Source organism: Frieseomelitta varia, unplaced genomic scaffold, assembly GCF_011392965.1.
Source record: "Frieseomelitta varia isolate USP_RPSP 00005682 unplaced genomic scaffold, Fvar_1.2 scaffold_1028, whole genome shotgun sequence".
NCBI classification, from domain to species: domain Eukaryota; kingdom Metazoa; phylum Arthropoda; class Insecta; order Hymenoptera; family Apidae; genus Frieseomelitta; species Frieseomelitta varia.
In genome coordinates, this window is record NW_025108671.1 from 141,535 (window position 1) to 163,173 (window position 21,639).

The 21,639-nt window shown below is 29.6% G+C and overlaps 1 long non-coding RNA gene across 1 annotated transcript; it reads right to left on the reverse strand.

Annotated features, from left to right (window-relative positions):
* Positions 1-11,843: 11,843 nt before the first annotated feature.
* LOC122528093 lies at positions 11,844-15,529 on the reverse strand. Its single transcript, XR_006306490.1, has 4 exons — positions 15,516-15,529; positions 14,276-14,281; positions 12,289-12,290; positions 11,844-12,132 (listed from the first exon to the last, which is right to left on the reverse strand). It is a non-coding gene; the product is annotated as an uncharacterized LOC122528093 (long non-coding RNA).
* Positions 15,530-21,639: the final 6,110 nt, after the last annotated feature.

The following is a 21,639-nucleotide window of genomic DNA, read 5'->3' on the forward strand; positions in this document are numbered from 1 at the left end:
CAATCTCGATTTCCAAGAGGAAAGAATTTTGTAGAATAGAATGGTATCGATTGTTTTCTTCTTCGTGTTCCTATCGAATTAATGTTAATAACGTTAAACGAGTTAAATTAAGCCTTTAATAATGTGTTCCATGAAGCACTTCAGGCGATTGTTAAACACTTGAATATTATACATTTTACATTTTAAACGTCATTGTTAGTGATCGAAAGTCTATTAGGTATAACCGATACCATGTATCGAGATCTTGATAAGCATTCGAGAAAATGAAACAGAAATATATATTCGAAGTGATCGAATTTTCGTTTAGAAGTGTTTTAATAAGTATACTTGTAGCTAAATAAAATCAGGCATATGTGAACGTAATTCCAAGTCAACATCAAAAAAATATCCTGATAAATACATCTGAATATATTGATTGTAAATGATAGATAGGAAATTATTAAATGAAATTTATGGACCATTATGTGAGACTTTAATCTACTCTGTTATCCAGTATAGAAAATCATTTATTCTGAAATTCGAATTCGTCGTCCATTAAAATTTAAGTTATTGTAGATTTAGTCGTGGAAAAAATTTTTCGACGTTTTTCTATGCCAATTTATTAGGATTTTCGAGAAAAAGATAGTCTCTTCACTTTCTTCACTGATTACAGTTACAATGTAACAGTGTATTTTGAAAATAGAGAACTTGAGCTTTTTAGTTTACGGTTTCACTTTACGAGATAGTTTTAAATATTCAGTGTCTGAATATTAATGTGAGTAACATGTTACAGTATGCTTGTGATATGTACCACTTATGCTATATATATTATAGCACTTACGCTGATATCCTGATATGCATATAAGAGGAAGGATAAGTACACTAAATACACATGTATAGTGGCGAGCAAAAATTTCTAGCCGGACGAAGGTCTTTTCTTGAAAAAACTTTAGAGACCTTAATTTTCTGAATCACGATCCCCTTCTAGCTTTATCTCTCATAAAATTCCCTCTCGACTTTCATTGCCCTTTTACGCTCGTTGACTATTTTCATAAAGTAAATGACGATAAAGGATGATGAAAGCCAACGAAAAAAAAAAAAAAAAAAGAAAAATTTCTTCCAAAAGAAGTCTTTCTACTAATAGGAGAAAAAAATCGCGACGAACATCCAGTGAGAAATTTTCGTACACCGCTATGACATCGGATCAGTATCGCCATTTAGAGTAATAATAGTTTTATTTTTCTCGGTATTGTTACATTGCAATAAATAGTGTGTGTCCCTTTGCGTCTCTTTTCTTTTTTTCTTATCGTTAATATCTATAGTTTCTTTCTTCCTTTCTTTTTCTTTTTTCTTTTTTTTCTTTTCTTCCTTTAGGTACAACGATAACAATCTCGTCGAGGCGAGCATCATTCCTATTCCGAGGTGGAATTCAATTTAACGAGCCGACGAATTTCACGAATCACGAATCTTCTTAAGTATGTACCTATATGTGTGTGTGTGTGTGTGTGTGTGTGTGTATTATATCGCGACTATCTCGTTTCTGCAAACGATAGGATCGATCGAATCGCTCGTTATTATCCTCGTCACGCTCTTTCGTCCACGATCTCACTCGGCCCCTTCGTTCTTTTCACGCTCGTTTCTCAAAGGATCTCGTAATGATCCAACACGCGACGATAATCGACCACATTTTAGGGAGGAGAGTCAACGACTTCATCGAGTAAAATGGCGGGCATAAAGTGGTCGGGTTCTCTTCATTCTGTCCCACGTTTTGGTATAAATTGTACATTTCCATGATGTTCCATGTTCGAAGATTCGAAAGACGTTAGAACGCTGTAGATTGACAAATCAATCTCGCTCGTGAATTTCGATTATGGTATTAAATCAAAATTCTTGATAGTGGTACTAGACCAATTGGTATTAAACCAAATCAATTACCTGACATTGGAGCTAGACCAATTGGTATTGAACCAAATTAATTATCTGACATTGGTACTAGACCAATTGGTATTAAACCAAATTATCTGACATTGGTACTAGACCAATTGGTATTAAACCAAATTAATTATCTGACATTGGTACTAGACCAACTGGTATTAAACCAAATTAATTATCTGACATTGGTACTAGACCAACTGGTATTAAACCAAATTATCTGACATTGGTACTAGACCAATTGGTATTAAACCAAATTAATTACCTGACATTGGTACTAGAACAACTGGTATTAAACCAAATTATCTGACATTGGTACTAGACCAATTGGTATTAAACCAAATTAATTATCTGACATTGGTACTAGACCAACTGGTATTAAACCAAATTATCTGATATTGGTACTAGACCAATTAGTATTAAACCAAATTAATTATCTGACATTGGTACTAGACCAATTGGTATTAAATCAAATTAATTATCTGACATTGGTATTAGACCAAAGTTTTTTAGGAGTTAGAAATAACTTATGTCCTACGAATGTCCTCTTAAAATTGCCAGTTTAGTCATTATAACATGATCATTATTGTAACTAAACTGTTCCACGGACCGAAGACTTTGATTTTGTTTTAATGAAAAAATGACTTGAATCGATTTCTGAGCAGTCCAATTCTTTTTTAATTTCGCCAAGTGCAAGATTTGCAAAATTTTTCGTTTCAATTCAAGTTTTCAATTTAAAACGAAAACGTTTCATTTTGACTTACCTCTCCTCCTTACGTTTATGAATGTAATAATTTATTTATGTATATAACAATCTGTAACATTAGTGCAACGTTGGTGTAACATTACGCTAATCGAGCAGTGATAACATTGACGTTATATTTATATTTTTCGATTTATGCAAAACATTGTTACATCAGGAATTTTTTGCTCATTTCTTTCTTCTCGCCGAGGTATAAACGAACAAGCATCGATCGAAATACAAAAGATCACGATGCTAAAGCAGAATTCATTTGTATAGAATAAGAAGAGAATATTGTATCAGATTATTGCAAATGAAACGACAGAATTTATAACGTAGCTCTTTTAAAACTCATACTAATCAAATTTCAAGTTCATAAACTGAACGATTTTAATTATTACAATTTAGATTGAAATAATTTTATAATCAAAATCCCCAGTCGATTATTATTGACAACTTTTTGTCATTCATTGTTCGTGTTTACATTTTCTAATTTAAATTTCTCGCCTAAATTCCTTGCCATTGTCTCTTGGGATACTTGCGTGTCAATGTTACGGGCAATTTTTACTCTATTCGATCATAGTTTCAAGTTTTATAAAAATATATTCAAATTCAATGATTCGTCTCGATAAATAATCAATGAAACAATTGACAAAAAACAAGCTTTAAATCGATGAGAAATAAATATTGATTAAGAGCATTTTTAATCACAAGATTTCGAGTGATTTTGCGCACATGTAAAATCCGCTATTTCGTATACAACAATCTGATAGATTTATTATATTATTACAAAGAATATTGTAAATTGATAAATTAAGCTTTGTAATTCGAATGATATTCTAATTTCACGTGTACACGTAGCAGAAAAAAATCAGTTGTACATATATACAAAACGCTACTGAACTTTTACTTAATACAGTAAATTTTCACGAAGTGCCAACATCCTAAAAAACTTTTTTATTTTTTATTCAGAGTCCAAAAAAAAACTCTAAATTAAGATTCGTGATTCAGAACAGAATCTCTTCTAAAACTAAGAGGAATAAATGAAAATTTATATTAAAATCGAGGAAGGAAAGCAACTCTTCGTAAAGGTCACAATGCATTTTACACTTATACATCTTCGCTATAATTATTCGATCGATTCGAAACAGATCGTAATTTGCCGACAAAGAAAAAAAAAAATATATCTTGCAAGACAATACAATTCGATTGAAGACTAATGTAGAGTGTTTTCACAGAAAGAAAGAATAAAACAATCCTTCCAGCGTGAAGAGGATAATCCAAGCGCATCATTCTCATCGTCATCCACCATCCCATCCAGCGTTACATCGAGATACTTAAACGTAATTAATGCAATTAACATCGAGTTTATTAACGTTGCTTTCTGTAAATTCTGTTCTGTAGCTTCTGTTCTATTTCATTATTCGTGTACTCCTTTCTTTCGGTATGCTTCTTCAGTTCACAGTTGCTACACGCACGTAGAACAGGCCGAAGTTGATCAAAATGAGAATTCAGTGCAACGGTATTACAATCGATTGGCTGTTGGATGAAGTGTGCAAGAGATAGGACAACGAACAAGACAAATGCTCGGCTCCATCGAGTCTGAACAAATTGTGTACTGAATTCTTATTTCGATCCGATTCGTCTCGGTTTACCCCGCGATTCGCACACACCTGCATTTTGTTTGATCGAGGAATTTAATTGTTGCTAGAGGGGAGACGACCTTTCGTCATTCTCCATGATTTCGTGTCCGACACTTTGCTACGGTTCGACATTCAATACGGAGAGATACGCGAACGAAATTTGTCCACGATTAGCTTGACGCTGAAATTTATTCGTCGTCAAATGTCAAATTTATACATCAGTATAAAACTGGAATCATCGATCATTTTGAACGAGACGTTGTATGAACTGTTGCCAGAGAGCAAATAGTTCGTATCGATCGAGGAAATTTTTTTTGAGTTATTGATCGAAAAAGTACCAAATAATAGCAGTTTCTCTGAATTATTAGTACAGACAATACTTGCTTGCATGTTTCACCGACAAGATAATATTATTATTTGATATTATTATTATATTTATATATAATATAATATTGTTATTATATTATCATGAATATTATTATATATGTAATAATATTTATATATAACATAATATTGTTATTATATTATCATTAATATTATTACTGCAATAATATTTGTATATAACATAATATTGTTATTATATTATCAATAATATATCTGTAACAATATTGTTATTATATTATCATTAATATTATTATATATGTAATAATATTTATATAAACATAATATTGTTATTATATTATAATTAATATTATTATATATGTAATAATATTTATATATAACATAATATTGTTATTATATTATCATTAATATTATTATATATATATGTAATAATATTTATATATAATACAATATTATTATATATCATATATATATTAATAAAAATATTATTATTATTAATATATATTATATATATATTACTATAATGATATGATATATTATAATAATAATATTATTAACAATATTATATATCACAATAATAATATTACAATGTTATTATTTCGAAACTTAAATTGATAGAAATTACTTTAATGGACCTACATTAAAGTCAGCAAAATAATGTCCAACTTTGTTCAAAAACAACATGCTTTTTTTCGTCTCTCTCTCCTGCGAAACATACTTTTTCGAGCTGTGTCGCTTTCATTGCAACTGTATCGTGTGATCGAAGCTTCATCCGAGACTCGCCACAAAAAGCAAAAAAACGAAAAGATACACTCGTTTCGATGCTGAAACTTCTACACGCGCGACCAAGGTGACGCAGATCATCAGGGGGGGGGGGGGGGGCACTAATTACGTTTCCACGTCTCTTGGCGTCCGATGAAACGATTCTACAGGAAAGGAAAAACCGGCTGTATCTCGTCAGCGATCGTTACGTAAACGTATCGCGGCTGGTAAACGCTTCTGTTTGCCGCGAAACGCCTCTTCATCCGCCTCGAACGCGGCTCCTCTCTTCTTATCGACGGCTCGTCGAGCGTGACGAAAACACACGTTACGCGTGTTACATGGGGAAAAAAGGAGTCGCACAGAGAAACATAAAAATAGAGAACCACGCTTTATTCTCTCGTTACATAAAGGCGCAACGTCCAATCGAACGATTTCGAGTGTATGAGATTAGATTCGTGCGTATGAGGTGTCAAAAAATTCCTGAACTGACTTTTTTTGGCATTCAACATCATAAATACGATGATGAATTACGATTATGTTATATGTCGAAAGTGACCAGGATCGAAACACGCAGCGTTCGCCGTTTTAATTTGCACAATTCGAAAATAATCGGGAATTAACTCTATATTACTGAGCAATCTGGGTCGTTCGTAACGTGGAATTGGATGAAAAATTAATCAACGATTAAATTTTTCCAGTGATCTTTCATCGCAATTGATAATTCGCAGTCCAGTTTTAGTTGTTCAATCGTGAATAAAGATGTAAATAAAATACCTTGCACGATGTATGTAAATAAAGATCGTAAATGAAATAAGCCTACTTTAGTCGTGATTAATTGCGATAAACGATGATATAACTGTTTCGTAATTTCGTAAATCGCAATTAAGGACTGAACTCTTATTTTAATCGTTAACTGTTATTAATTGTCGACTTTAATCGTCAGTCGGATACTTCACTGACGATTAGTTGCTGAAACTCTTTTTTGCAGTGAAATTAACGTTTAATTGTGTGTCTTCTTGTTCACGATTATTATATAAGAGTGGAGACAGATAGGCAATAATGTATGGAGAGATAGTGAAGGACTCTCCAAGTCCGTGAACAGTGAAATAATATTAATGCCTAGTGCAACGAAATAATAAATAATAATGAAAAAGTTTTTTTTAATAATAATTTTTTAATAATAAAAATAATAAAAGTTTTTTTTATTATTGTTTATTTAATAAATTTTGAAGGATTAATTAAGCTTGCAGCTGGATATACAAATTTCTATACCTCTCGACAGTATAAACCAACGAATATGTTTCATTTCGATTAAATATCTTAATCCTAAACGCTTTATTACAACGAAATAATAAATAATAATGTTAAAATATATAAATAATAAATAATAATGGTTTTTTAATAATAAAATAATTTTTTAATAATAAAAATAATAAAAGTTTTTTTATTATTGTTTATTTAATAAATTTTGAAGGAGTCCAAAATGAATTAATTAGGCTTGCAGCTGGATATATAAATTTCTATACCTCTCGACAGTATAAACCAAGAATATGTTTCATTTCGATTAAATATCTTAATCCTAAATGCTTTATTACAACGAAATAATAAATAATAATGTTAAAATATATAAATAATAATGGTTTTTAATAATAATCTTTTAATAATAAAAATAATAAAAGTTTTTTTTACTATTGTTTATTTAATAAATTTTGAAAGAGTCCAAAATGAATTAATTAGGCTTGCAGCTGGATATATAAATTTCTCGACAGTATAAATCAAGAATATGTATCATTTCGATTAAATATCTTAATTCTAAACGCTTTATTACAATTTTAAAAATATATGAAATTACAATATAAATTCAATGTAAATTGATAAATTGACAATTAACGATTAACATGATTAATCGATTCAATAAATCGACGATTAATTTTCTTCAATCAACGAAAGACGATTACCTTTATTTATTGATTTATTCAATCAGTTAATCACTCGATCTAACGATTCTAGTCGATGAATGTCCAACCCTGATTTATAACCATAACTAATATTTAATATTGTTTCTGACTTTTTAAAGGATCTGAAAAAATTCTGAGATACTCGAAATCGTCACTCTAAATGTACGATCGATCTTTGAATCAAATATTTGAATGAATAATTAGCAAAGGTAAAAATTCACTTCGAATTCAAGAGTGAGATTTGACACCGGATATAAATGATCCAGATTGCTCGCGACGAGTTAAGTGAAAAAAAAAAAAATGAAACTAAAATCGAGCAACTCGAGAAAATAAGAAATGTGTGATTTGTAGAAACGATAACATTTGCAAAAAGAGAGAAATTATCAGTGTTGAAGGTTTATACACGCTGATAAATTCTTTCTAAAAAGATACGTATTTTAGTAGAAAAATATCTTCCAGCAGATATTTAATCCATTCATCCACTTTTCAATTAGTCCAGATACATTACCAAATTCTAATTTCCAATATTCAGGCTACGAAAGGAAATTTGCCTAATATTCATTCATCGTTATATTTTCTTACTTAAACGCTATAATTTTAGAAAATTTCAAGAAATTGAAGAGTATTTATAACATCGTGATACATTATTGTTTGCTGTTTAATGGATTAAAGAAAAAAATCTTGGCTTCCTATAGAAAGCTACATTTAAATAAAAATACCAGAACTTTATTATATTTTAAGTAAACGAAATTAAGTAGATTCTAAACAATCATGACACCTAATTTTTACCTATTTCAAGCAATATCCACGAACAGAGCCTAAGAAGCTTATGTGTTACTACGTACTATTAATTTAATCCAGGAACTTTCGAATTTATCCTCATAGAAAGCTGAAATTTTTCGTTCACGCAAATTCAAACATACTCTTTGTTAATGATAAATATGGATGTTTGTGCAAAGTTCATATTTTCATGAACATAATTGAAGAAATGATACTTGAATAGACTTAATATTAGTATATTCGAGTCGTTTCACAATTCTGTCATTTTCTTTTTTAATCAAGAAATCTGCTAGGAAATGAGATGAACATTTGTCAAAAATTTGTATGCTCAAAATTACTTAAAAGTCTGAAAGTTTGTAAATAATAAAAAATTAAGCACGCACTCACCTTTGAATATATTTATTCGGTATATTCAATATATATCCTTTTTAAATCTTTGATGAGTAAATTATTTTAGAGTATTGTATAGATCATAAGATCATAATTATATGTACAGGTGATAAGATTATAATTAAATCTGTACAATACTCTAATACTAAACACATTGAAGAGATGATGATTCGAATCATCGACATGTATTCTATAAATACATACGTTTGCAGCTTTAAATTTTCTGTAAATAAATGCACAAACATCCCCGCAAATCGCTTACTCTTCAAGATGAAAGAAAATAAAGAGCCATGGAATTTTCCTAGCAATTAACACACGTCGTGTCGAGAAAAATATTTTTAAAACACAACGACTTGAGAAGGAGATTAGAAAATCTCGAACGTACATGCATGTGATAACGAGCTTAAGTGCACGCGGTCGAACGTGTTACTATTGTACTTAAATGGCATTAAATACGGCATCGAGGTACGTGTTCGTCTCGCAATGCTGCGCATAAGCATATTAGGTGTGTCGTGCAGCTCCGATTCAACACATTCGTTGCCCCAGTAAATTTTGTACTTTTCATCGCAAATCAGCAGCGTTCGACAAATTTTATTCGAGATGAAGATAAAAGATAACAATTGATTATCTTTATTTGAAAAGTCACTTCGTGCAAATTCGCAATAGAATCTCTATTAATCGGACCACGATTATTTCCCTTGGATCTCTCTAAAAAATATTACATCTAAACGTTATTTTTTGGTAAAAAAAAAAAAGTTTGTTGTAAAATCTTCATAAGATATTAATAATAGATTAATATATTAATGTAATATAATAATAAGATATTTATAATAAATTTTTTTTATCAAAAAATAGTAGTTCAGATGTAATATTTATGAAAGTGACTTTTTTTGATAAAATCTTTGTAAGATATTAATAATAGATTAATATACTAATGTAATATAATGTAATATAATAATAAAATTTATAATAAATTTTTTTATTATAAATATCTTATTATTGTAATATAATGTAATTATATTACATTATATTACATAATATTATAATATTATATTACGTATATTATAATGTAATATAATATAATATAATAATAAGATATTTTTTTTATCAAAAAATAGTAGTATATCAGATGTAATATTTTTGAGTGATTTTTTTGATAAAAAAAAGTTTGTTGTAAAATCTTTATAAGATATTAATAATAAATTAATATACTAATGTAATATAATAATAAGATATTTATAATAAATTTTTTTTATCAAAAAATAGTAGTTCAGATGTGATATTTTTGAAAGTGATTTTTTTTGATTAAAAAAAGTTTGTTATAAAATCTTTATAAGATAGGATGAAACTTTCCTTTCAAAGAAATCATTTGAATTCAAAATTTTGTGATTTTTTTTAAACTTTTGTCCTGCAATTTAATTTTATTAAATCTTTATTTACTCAATTTTAAATGTCAATCAGCTTAACTGACGTTTAAGTGTTTATTTCATTTTTCTCAAGTACTATGATACGGTGAAGTTCAAGATTTACTGACTATATTTTGCAAAACAACGAAGGGCTAATCTTTAAACAATTATTGAATATTTATATTGAATAGTAAAATAATCATTTATAAGACTCAAAACTCCGATTTTGAATAGCTATTCTCGACGTCCAATTTCATCGAGTCCGTGACTTCTGAAAACTAGAAGAGTCCACTTGAATTTGTAACGAAGGCAAAGAGCGAGTTCGTCGCGTTCAAATCGCAGACACCATTTTAATCTGTTTCGGAAACAAGGGAAGCAGAGGGAGGAAAAGAAAGAAAAAAAAAAAAAAAAAAAAAAGAAGAAGTAACAGTAAACGGCAAGTTTCGCCGGGTTTTCGATCATTCTTTCGAACAAAAGATATTACGTACAGGTAGATAGCATCGTCTCGCATAGCATAACTAAATTTGCCTACAGTCACGCGAGAGAGATTTTATATCCGCGAAGTTGTTGCCGGACGCTGAAATCGTGCGGCTCGTGGCAGGTGTTACGAGGAAGAGATTGAACCGGAATTAATTGCACGGGCTTTCAGCCCCCGGTGATAATATACGATACTACATAGTACTGTTGATAAAGTTTTCTGTTATCGTGGTCATTCTCACGAATTTGCACGTTTAGATTTACGTTACATTCTTTGCGCGATTAAAGATCAAACAATGCGTGAAAAGTGTAAGACACAGAGCAATCGAAAAATTACAATATAGAGTGGCCACTGAAAAACTAAGTGGTATGGAAAATTCATAAAAAGAAGAAAAGTTTTTTAATTAATTAATTACTTAATTATTAATATATATATATATTTATTTTTTAAATTAATTTATATATATATTAATAATTTATAATAATTATATATATATTAATAATTAATTATAATAATATAATTATTAAATATATATAATTAAAAATTTTTAATATATATATAATTAAAAATATATATATATTCTTTTTTAAATTAATTTTTAATTAAAAATTTTAATTCATAAAAATTCGCATATAATACTGAAAAAAATCTATCGATTATATTTCTAAATAAAATAATAAAAAATTTTAAAAACATGTATTTGTAAAAGTTTTGTTTTATGTCATTCAGTCTTTCAGTGACCACTCTTATAATTTACGTTTATTATTTTCTGGAGAATTTAATAAATTAAAACTGGAATTGAGGAGAGATTTTCGACGACACGAATACGTTTTACTTCTTTTAATTTTGTTTCATACGTCTAACCCTTTGCTTTATTATATCGAGTCGCATTCGCGTTATAAATTATGAGTTATCAATAATATTCATTTTTAATTTTTTTTTAAATTTAATATTTTTTTTTAATTTTTTTTTAAATTAGACTGTACGCTAATTAACACTAACATGTATTAAACTGTATTAAGATATCCGATTTTTTTAAAATATCGATATCTTAACCCTTTTTTTTTAGTAAATACCTTTCACACTTTTGGAGATATTTTAAATACAACTTCAAGAGTAGATTTTCTTTTCTCAGATTCTAAAAATCTTCGTTTACTTTCAATCTGAAATGCTTTTATTTTATTTTAATTGCCATTTTGTTATTATAATCATTTTTTTTTTTTATCAAAAAATATTTAAAATACAGATCACTGAACTATTGAAAGTGCCTTTAAAAGATTCAACAAATTGAAACTTCAAACTTTTGTAAGAATAAAATAATAATGAAACGTGATAAAAAATTTTGATTAAATTAAGAGACCTACAATTAAATTAATTGATGTAATTAAATAATGATTTAAGAAACTTATAATCAATTAGAAAAAAGGTGTTGGATTGCGATAGTTCTTGTTTCAATTAATGAAATTTAAAAAATTCATTTTACTCTGCTGCGACCTTCGAATTTTTATTTAATTGTTATTAATATTTTTTATTACTATTTATTTCGTTCTTACACAGTTTCGAAGACGAAAAGGTTTTATAATATTTTAAGAATAAACAAGAATATGGAACATATCAAAAATAAATAAGAATATCACATTCTGAGGATAAATTTATGTTCGACATAAAACTGAATCGAAATATCACGCGTGCCATCACAAAATCTTTTCATATTTCGTTTCTTTTAATTTTAAAGAGACATAAATGGATCGAAAATGACGATCGAAAGAACGCAGCGGAGTTCAAAATTACTATTAAATGTCGGGGTCATTTCGTATGTTCAAATGAAAAAATAATCACAGAGCAAAGGACTGTTAATACGACACATCTAGTATACTTCTTGTTAGACATACACGTATAAAACGCACGAGAACGAACGATAATCGTTTGTTTGAACAGCGAACGAACGAACAACGTGATCCAGGTACAAAGATCAACTAAAAGCGTGAAATCAATTCAGCCTATCGTTATTAGCACTATCATACTATCGTATATTAGTATTATCGACAATGGCGTTCAGTGAGAAATTGAGAAACGATACAAAATTATCATCTATTGTAATCCTCATAGAATCGTACCTTTTGTCAGCTTCGCAAACTGCAACTATCTACATTTTCTATAGCTTAACTTAACGTACGATAAACAATAGGCACAAATCCCGAAAGCTGAAGCTTTGAAACATAATTTCTTTTTTTCTGTCTTTCAAGTTAGGAAACAGAGTGTTAGAAAACATTAATGAACGAAATAAAATGGCAAACGAACGCTTCTCAAACATTCAGATTCAATATAAATTTATTAGGTTGCGTGATAAGTTCGCACCGTTAGTAATGAAGTTAATTCATGTATAGTTATGCATAGTTATGTAACAACCTTTTCTTTTTGCCAATATATTTTTTGCAACATCTACGTTTCTTTGAATTATATAATTATTAACTTATATAATTATATAAGTATATGAAAATTCTATATTTATATAATATACTTGTATAAGTATATTAAAATTGTATAATTATATAATACATTTATATAAGTATATTAAAATTGTACACTTATATAATTATTAACTTATATAATTATATAATTATTAATTATATAATTATATAAGTATATGAAAATTCTATACTTATATAATTGTATAAGTATATTAAAACTGTATACTTATATAATACACTTATATAAGTATATTAAAATTGTATACTTACATAATTATATAAGTATATTAAAATTGTATACTTATATAATTAAGTAAGTATATTAAAAGTAAGTATATAATTATTAACTTATATAATTATATAAGTATATAATTATTAACTTATATAATTATATAAGTATATAATTATTAACTTATATAATTATATAAGTATATAATTATTAACTTATATAATTATATAAGTATATAATTATTAACTTATATAATTATATAAGTATATAATTATTAACTTATATAATTATATAAGTATATAATTATTAACTTATATAATTATATAATTATAAACAATATTTTTCTCATTGATCGAAAACGATCAACATTCTACTGTTAATAGTAAACAGTAAATATTTCAATAAACTCAAGTCGTTCTTTTTCATTCGATTACAGGTCCAATATTTTCTGTAATGATAAATTTCTTAGATTCCTTCAATATTTTAAATATCATATGTCGCTACGTATTTTCAATCTCATTACGTACTTCGGATATTTATATAACGCTCTTTCTGTTCTCTTTCTGCTTGCAATTATAATTATTTTATCGTACTTTATATTTCATTTATTCACACGACGTGTTCAATGCAAACGACTCATGTATGTTACTATTATTTTCTATGATACACACTTTTTAATCACTTAGATTGGGATAGCGTGTCTCGCGCATGATAATTTGATCCAAAAGAGATCACGTGTTTTGCATCACTCGTAGTCTGACGATTTCACTTTAATAAAGGTTTTACGTATTTCTTACAGTGATTATCAGTTGTCATGTTGGAATTTCGAATTAATTTACTTGTAATGCTAGGTCTACACTAATGTATTCAATAATTTCCACACAATTCTAGGAAACGAGCTCACTTTGTTGAAGATATTCCTCAGTCTAATTACTGAAAAATTAAATAGGCGCTCACTGCTCTCTCATTTGTCGATTAAAATACCAACCTAAGTGGTTAATATCCTTAAAAATGTGACGAATTTATTACACAACCTATTATTTGCTTCTTTTTTTTTTTTTTTTTTTTTTAATGAACGACAAAAATCACCGAATACTGTCAAAGAAAGAATTTCAAAAGAAAAAAGTCTGTATTTTTTATCAAGGAAATAGTATAAACGATACTTTTAACTTGTAATTATACTTTAACACTCTGTAAAAGTATAACAATACTTTTATATAATATAATCCTCTACATCATACAATACTTATATAATATAACAATTTATCTAATATAATACTCTGTATAATAATACTTTTAACACTCTGAATGTTAATGGCGTGAAAATATCCAGATTTCGGGATTTAATGTGAGACAAAGATGCAGGTACTAGACACTATGCGTAAGAAGCAACTTCCACGTCGATGATTTTTCGCATCAACTAACGTCTCACGTACGTATATATCACGGCGATTCACTCCGTAGCAAATGCATGTGTTCCTCCTCCCTTCTTCTTCCGTAGTGAAATGCAATTCCAGTTGAGTAACTTGCGTTTCCCTGGGAATCGAGATACTAATGGGAGATTACCAGCGACGTTTGTCCTTGATTTTACTACCGTTATTATCTCCAATTGCGACAATCAGCCGCGACCAGTCTCAAGAGTTGTTACCTACTACACAGCTTCTATGAATATGCAATGACTCGGATGTACCGCTGTCACAAATAACGTTTCAGCGTTGTTTTTTTCTTTTTTTTTTCGAATTACGCGTTAGAAATTTGCAAGACGAACGTTTATTCAGTTGCGTTTCTGTCGTAGATGATTTTTATAATACTGTCCAGGGACTCAGTATTCAAACGTGTTCATTAGTGTTCTATAGGTAACAATAAAATTGAAATGTCATTTGACAAAAGTTGCTGCTGGTACGAATCATTTCGATTTGATATTAAGAAAATAAATTCTAAAGTCCTGTGAAATTTCAATTCTTGAAAATTGAAGATTAATAAATTTAATTACTTTACATAAAAGAGATTCTAAAGTCCTGTGGAATTCGAATGCAAATTTCTCAGTTTTCTAAATTAAAAATAATAAATTTAATAATTTACATGAAAGAAATTTTAAGGTCTTGTGAAATTCGAATTCCAAGTTTCGATTCCTTAAATTGTAAATTAATAATTATTAGAAATTAAAATATTGTAAATTAAATTAAATATTAATATTATTAGTAATAATATATAAAATTTTTTACTTTAATATTTACATATGCATTTTAAAATATTGGTCAAAGTATTATATATTATCAATATGATGTTGAATTTATGTTATCAATACGCTATTGAATTTATTGTAGAGCAAATCTCATCGCCACTTGTGAATCATTGATTTATTTTGCCTATATATTTCAGAAATCAAAAATGTTATGAAACTTTTCAATAAGTTCTATTGAAAACATGGACCATGGAATTTTTTTTAAAAATATTCTCACATTACAAGTCCCAATGAGAAGTTCTTGAAAAAAATGAAAGTTAACTTTTTAATGAAGCAATTATGGACATTTCAGTTCTATTTTAGTCCTATAGAACACATTGGCAAAGCTTGAACAATAAACTTCTGGACATCCTGTATAGTACGTAAATATTCGAATAACGCTTCCACGCTTTTGCAATGTTAAGCCTCGTTTACATTGGGCAATGTTTCGATAAAGTTTGACTGTTTTCTCTTAAAAAAAAAAAAAAAAATTATGAGTAAAATGTACCAAACCAGACTAATGTGAAAATGATTAAAATTTAATTGTAACTTTACAGAATTACTGTAAACTCGGCATAAATTCAGTGTAAACCAAGCGTAAATCAAGTTGAAAACACTTTTAATTGTTCAAACAGAGGTAATACATTCACTAATTTTTGATTGAACAACTTGGTCTTATCAATTATAGTTGCCTAAAGTAAACATATATATATATACGCAGCTTTAATTTAAATAGATTTTCGAAAAAAATTGATATTTGGCATAAGCAGCAAATCCAAAAATTCAATGAAACAAATTCATCTCACTTCGAGTCCGATTTTAACCAATCACCCTACTCATATAAAATGATTCAAGATCAACTTGCTATCGTTCGGTCCGAACATGATTGACAGATTCATCGTCATCGACGAATCTTCGACATAGTCCATTAAGCACCACGGGAATTAACGATATATAAAAATAAATTCAAACTTCGTGGAATTGCAATTCCCACCCATTTCAAAGTTCAAAAACAAAATTAAAGTAAATATATAAAGTTCATGCAAAGACTCATGCAACTTTGGCTCTTAACGGATTACGCTTCGCGATGAGACACCATCTTGGGAGACCCCGTACCAACGAAGACGCTTGATTAAAACCCTAACAGCTAGAACTCCGTTAGTTGGTTAGTCAGTTTTATACTGTTTTGCTTAAAATCGATTAAAACGATTGTACTGCGACTGCTTATCATGCACGGATATACAGACACGGATACAGACACGCGTTAAAATATTATGTCCCTCCGCGGATGGTGCACAGCGATTAAGGTATACACACAGCTCGAATTGTACAGAGTGTTCCAGTATAGCCTCTTAAATATTGAAAAACTTTGTCCGTCGATAACGCGTATAGCCTCCGGTTAGGAATTCTCTTGCTTTCATCTTTCTCCTCCTTCCCTCCCTCCCTCCCTCTCATTCTCTCTCTCTTTTTTCTCACTTTTTCACGTCCTCTTTAGATCTTCTTCGTTCAACAACAGTTTCCGCTTTTCAACTGTGTGTCTGTGTCTCGCCCTCCCTTTAACCCCTTGCACTGGCAACTGGTCCGCGGACCATAACGAGCGACCGAACCGTATACAATAATTCGCCGTTTTCTTTTTGAACTCGTCGGTACGTAGACGGTATGTAGAAATTATTGACAAGTGATAAATTAATTTTTCGTTTTGTCTGGGTTATACTTAAATATACTTAAAACTGAGAAAATGTTGCAATTTCTCGAAAAAGTTCTCGACGTGCGTGGCACGTGCATTCCAGCGCAAGAGGTTAACCCCTTGCGCTGGCAACTGCGCCGCGGACCATAACGAGCGACCGAACCGTATACAATAATTCGCCGTTTTCTTTTTGAACTCGTCGGTACGTAGACGGTATGTAGAAATTATTGACAAGTGATAAATTAATTTTTCGTTTTGCCTGGGTTATACTTAAATATACCTAAAACTGAGAAAATGTTGTTGCAATTTTGGGAGAAAAAGTTCTCGACGTGTGTGGCACGTGCAATCCAGCGCAAGAGGTTAACCCCTTGCGTTGGCAACTGCGCCGCGGACCATAACGAGTGACCGAACCGTATACAATAATTCGCCGTTTTCTTTTTGAACTCGTCGGTACGTAGACGGTATGTAGAAATTATTGACAAGTGATAAATTAATTTTTCGTTTTGCCTGGGTTATACTTAAATATACCTAAAACTGAGAAAATGTTGTTGCAATTTTGGGAGAAAAAGTTCTCGACGTGCGTGGCACGTCATTCCAGCGCAAGAGGTTAAAATATGCACGGACGTACCAGACGTACTCCGGTACTGAAGAAATATAGCGCAGTCGTAGTTTCAAACCCGTGGAACAACGACGTAACTGATACATCGACATCGGCGCGTATACGGTATTTCCGTTTCAATGGAAAATCGAAGCAACGTCACTGAACTGAAAGGAGATGACTCCACGCGGAAACGTCAATCGAAAACGAAGTTGCGTGAGATCTTCTTGGAACAAGAAGTTTCAATCTTCTCAGGGATGTCGATGTTGAAAACTTATTAAGTTCATACAGTCACAAGAATATAACGGAGCACCGGCCGCGTTGGAATAAAGAGCGATTTCCAACAATCTTTGGGTATTAATCCTCGACTGATATCGCTGAGATCGTTACTTACTACGTTTGCTTAATTTTTATTTGTTTTTATTAATTTAAATTAGCGTGGTTAATTACGTGGCTTGAGAATACCAGTTGAGGGTTAATAACGAACAGTTTCTAATTACTCCTCGTTAGGAGAAGTGATCCAAATAACCGGGACAAGTCTGATCTTCTTTGATAAAACGTTTTGTTTCAAGTGTCTTTCATTCAATCGATAATCTTTTGTTTATTTAGATACAGCACTTAAGAAACAGTACATACAAAAACTGTATAGTCGTAAAATATTGTTCCGATTACAACCAGAAAAGAAGTGTACTTGTTCCAGTCGCGTAGACCACTTTATACGACACAATAAACACGAACAACAAATATAAATTGTATCGTACAACGATATTCTTAGAGTTAATAAAACCACGCGAAAGCGCATAGGTGCGTACTCGCGTTATCCATCTTTAGTTTCCAACAATTTTCGACTTGCTCCAAAACGGAGCCACGCACCGGGGATACCCACAAGATAATTCTCCTTCTCTCCATCTCTCTCATCATCTCGTACCAACCAGACTTCTAATCACAACCTGTGCATTTCGCAACGACGCTTGACCAATTGCAAGACAAGGTACATACAAGACAATCATTCTCGGACTAACAGCAAGCTTCGCCGAATCGGCTTTAACGGTTAAAACACGTTTCCTGCTAACTTCCAACCGAGTTTACAAACGCACTATATTTCTTCGAGCATACGTACACGCGATGGTGCAGAATACGCAGTGTTTCCGAGCGTTTCGCGTGATCACGCGAACATCTTTGATCGGCGGCGGGGGAGTTAGGGGAGGAGGTGGTGTTTGGATCGGGCAGCCACGTATATAATTGGGCCGCGCGTGAATCTCTGTGCCCCGTCAAGACCATCATCGATCGGCGGCGAACACGTCGATTCGCTGATAGTTTTGATTATCATCGTCGAGACGTTATCACGTGGCAACACTTCCCGTGGCCGGAGTCGCAACGAGGAATCGATATTGTCACTTTAACAACGCGTTCGCAGGGTGTATGCACTATGCGCAGAGCTGCTCGTAACAGATGTTACTAGGTCGAGAGAACAACGGGAGACGAGTCCGCTTGTGAAATTGGAAAGTGAAATTCGGAAAATTAAAAACGGGATATCGTCGAACCTTTCGGGTTCGTTTTTTTTTTTTTTTTTTTTTTTAAATCGAGTTGCGAACAGGGCTGGGTAAAAACAATATTCGAAAAAAAAATATTTTAGATACTATTTTCTTTCTTTTTTTTTTTGTAATATTAAATACTGTATGATTTGAATAAAATGCAATTGAAAATTGAACAGAACATGTCAAGCTTTTCAGGTTCGTCTTTTTTTTTTTTTTTAATTGAGTTGCGAACAAAGCTGGACGAAAAAACATTGGAGAAAAAATATTTCAGATGCTATTAAAAATATTAGATATTTACGATCATACAAATAAAATAGTATTTTAAGCAGGACATGAAATATTTTGTTTTAACAATCTGAAGCACAGAATAAAATATTTCAATCTTATATTTTAAACATATACTTCATTGTAAAAACAATGAAATATTTACACTAACACTCGTAATTGTATCTTGCTCTTTAATCCAAACATTACAGCATAACATGTTAATATATTTTATTTTGGTTTAGGAAATTTTTTAATTTAAATATTACGAATAGATCTCTACATCACAATAATTATGCAAAGAAACGTTTTGTATCACAGTACGTGTCTTTCGGTTTGTTTTAACTACAATTTTAATATATTATTAATATTTTATTATATACAAAGAAATATTGAAAAATATCGAATGTATGTCATTATCTTCAGTAATATTTGAAACAAGTTACAAATTAAGACAAATAAAATATTTCAAAGCACCTTTCAATTAAAATACTATTTTTGAAACTTCTTGTAACAAATAAAATATTTTATTTTTAAAGTTAAATTTAGAATAAAATAGATTATTTCCTATCTGTTATCTAAAATAATCTTTTACCCAGCTTTGGTTGAGAAAATCAATATACTATACCAGTTACCATGCATAAATAATTAGACATTTGGTATAATATAATTCTATTAAAAAGCTGATATTTTTGCTAATTATGTTTCGATAATTATGACTGATGAACATTTTTCTAACATTAATTCTTTTTATTTTCAATTTTCACATTCATTTTTAGAAAATAGCTACTTGGTACTTCGTATCAATTTCAGAAAAAAATCTGTATAAATTATTTTCAACGTGTTATTTCCTAATCGTTTTAAAATTTTAATGATAAAAACATACTATAGAGTCTTCAACCACTTCGTTATTATAATATTAACTATTATTTTCATCAACATATGTCAAAGAGATTCATTTGAATTGTATTTTATATTGCAATAATTCAAAAGTGTCTAAATACTTATGCACATCCAGGCAATTCTGTGGATATTTTACGAATTTTATTGTATTTATAAAGTGAAAGTCAAAATGCTATCAGTGTACAGTTAAAATGTACCCCTTCTTTGAAAAAAATAATATTTGGCAGACATGTCTTATAATTTACTATATATTATATTTTGGAGAATCAGTCTGAATATTTTCAAAGTATGATACAATTATAACTTTAAATTCAAACGTATTTTTGTTTGAGAGATTGTAGTCTTTGTGATCGGCTTGTTTTATACTTTATATATAAATAATCGATTCGATCGTTTGTGACAACTTGTAAAATATATTCTTTAGGAAGGTAAATCAATTACCTTTCAATTTAATCTCTCAAAGGGATGATCACTAACCCGGAAATTCAGAAAATTATGAAACTTTAAGTAGATAGTAGAGAGCAAGTAGATTTCCTGCGGAAATTCACTTTGTGAGAGTAAAATTAATTCCAAAAAATTCGGCTATTTTTCCATTTTATGTTGTAACTGGCAATACGATAGAAAAAAAAAGTTTTTAGAGAAAAGTTACTTCCTTTAATTATGGCTATTATACAGTAATAAATTTATCAATTATTTATATAGATAGATAAAAATTGAAAACAAAAATATTAATAATTCTTCCTGAAAAATTTTTCATTCTTTTGCATGAAACTTTTGGTAGTTTAATACTATATAAATTATAATTTCTATGAGAAATTTTATAAACAATGTAGTTAAATGATTTCTTGTAAAATATATGAATAAAAGCTTCTGTACTCTAAATACTTTCTTTTACTTTAATGCCTCTAATGAAAATTTCATGCATTAGTCGTCGGTAATTCTAATATTAAATAACATAACTCTATGAAGTAGCATAATCCGTTTTTTTTTTTTTTTCAAAGAAAAATCTCTAACTGAATAACAAGATGAAAAGAAAATAAAAGACAGGTAATTTTTTAATTAAATTAACAATTGATAAATTTTTTACTATATGATATTCCTAGTTAAAACTTTTTTTTTCTATCTCTAATTTAATTAGAAAATCGGGAAAATAGTCGAATTTTACTCTTCTTAGAATAAATCTCCACGGGCAAAGAAATTATGTACATGTATCGTACATTCATTTCTACGTGAAAGTTTCGTAATTTTCAGACACACGTGTCATCACGTTTCGTTTCATCTGTTACAAAAAGCTCTGTAAATGTTAAGTATCA